General features: G+C 44.6%; 1 pseudogene; it reads left to right on the forward strand.

The window, feature by feature from the left end:
- The first annotated feature begins 356 nt into the window (after positions 1-356).
- On the forward strand, positions 357-473 carry LOC126357331 (5S ribosomal RNA; annotated as a pseudogene).
- Positions 474-1,815: the final 1,342 nt, after the last annotated feature.

The raw sequence follows: 1,815 nt of genomic DNA on the forward strand, positions 1-1,815 counted from the left end.
TCCCTATATAAGTCGGTATCAACAAAATATTTTCGCATTCGGAGGAGAAAGCTGGTGATTGGAATTTCGCGAGAAGATTCCGTCGCAACGAAAGACGCCTTTCTTTTAATGATTTCGAGCCCAAATCCTGCATCATTTCTGTGACATTCTCTCCCATATTTCGCGATAATCAAAACGTGCTGCTTTTCTTTGAACTTTTTCGATGTACTCCGTCAGTCCTACCTGATAAGGATCCCACACCGCGCAGCAGTACTCTAAAAGAGGACGGACAAGTGCAGTGCAGGCAGTCTCCTTAGTAGATCTGTTACATTTTCTAAGTGTCCTGCCAATAAAACGCAGCCTTTGGTTAGCCATATGGCAACGGCCTTGCCGCAGTGGATACACCGGTTCCCGTGAGATCACCGAAGTTAAGCACTGTCGGGCGTGGCTGGCGCTTTGATGGGTGACCATCCAGCCGCCATGCGCTGTTGCCATTTTTCGGGGTGCACTCAGCCTCGTGATGCCAATTGAGGAGCTACTCGACTGAATAGTACCGTCTCCGGTCAAAGAAAACCATCATAATGACCGGGAGAGCGGTGTGCTGACCACACGCCCTTCCTATCCGCATCCCCACTCAGGATGACACGGCGGTCGGACGGTCCCGATGGGCCACTTGTGGCCGGAAGAGGGAGTGCTTTCTTTTTTTGGTTAGCCTTCCCCACAACATTTTCTGTGTGTTCCCTCCAATTTAAGTTGTTCGAAATTGTAATACCTATGTATTTAGTTTAGTTTACGGCTTTTAGATTAGACTGATTTATCGTGTGACCGAATTTTAACGAATTACTTTTAGCACTCATGTGAAGCCTCACACGTTTCGTTATTTTGGGTCAACTGCCACTTTTCGCACCATTCAGATATCTTTCCTAAATCCTTTCCCAGTCTGTTTTGATCTTCTGATGACTTTATTAGTCGATAAAAGACAGCGTCATCTGCAAACAACCAACGACGGCTGCTCAGATTGTCTCCCAAATCGTTTATATAGATAAGGAAAGAAAGGGCCTATAACACTGCTTTGGGGAACGCCTGAAATCACTTCTGTTTTACTCGATGACTTTTCGTCAGTTACTACGAACTGTGACCTCTCTAACAGGAAGTCACAAATCTAGTCACATAACTGAGACGATATTCCATAAGCACGCAATTTTACTACGAGCCGCTTGTGTGGTTCAGTGTCAACAGCCTTCCGGAAATCCAGGAATATGGAATCGATGTGAAATCCCTTGTCAATAGCACTCAGCACTTCATGTGAATAAAGAGTTGTGTTTCACAGGAACCATGTTTTCTATACCAATGTTGACAAGTTTATATTATTCTAAGAGGACGGCATTCAATGACTATGAATGGCAGCTGGAGAATCCGGCATTGACGTCTCCTGTAAGCGCTTGCCACCCTATCGAAAAAAAAATGCAATTTCACTTCAGTACTGTGCATTCAACAGCAGTGACCGTTAGTGTTAAATCCTTCCTAGTCGTCAAATCTGGGGTGTCTAGGAAATCTGCTTTCTCGTATCGGTGGAAGACATTCAAACAAATCGTATTAATGATTTTTATTACAAAATGAGCAATTACAATAATTAACTTCGTGCTATACGGACGGGTCGGAAGCAAAGTTTCTTCAGTACAACAATTCCAATGTCTGAGACATAAAGGGTTCAAGCGAATTAATCAGCTTCGACACTTGTTTGCAAGTCGCTAGTCTTGAGGCGGTGGGACTTGGAGTCCCATACCACCCTCCGGCGGTGGAAGTACAGGTTACAGGCAAGAGGTAACATACCAA

This window comes from Schistocerca gregaria, chromosome 3, assembly GCF_023897955.1.
Source record: "Schistocerca gregaria isolate iqSchGreg1 chromosome 3, iqSchGreg1.2, whole genome shotgun sequence".
Taxonomy (NCBI): Eukaryota; Metazoa; Arthropoda; class Insecta; order Orthoptera; family Acrididae; genus Schistocerca; species Schistocerca gregaria.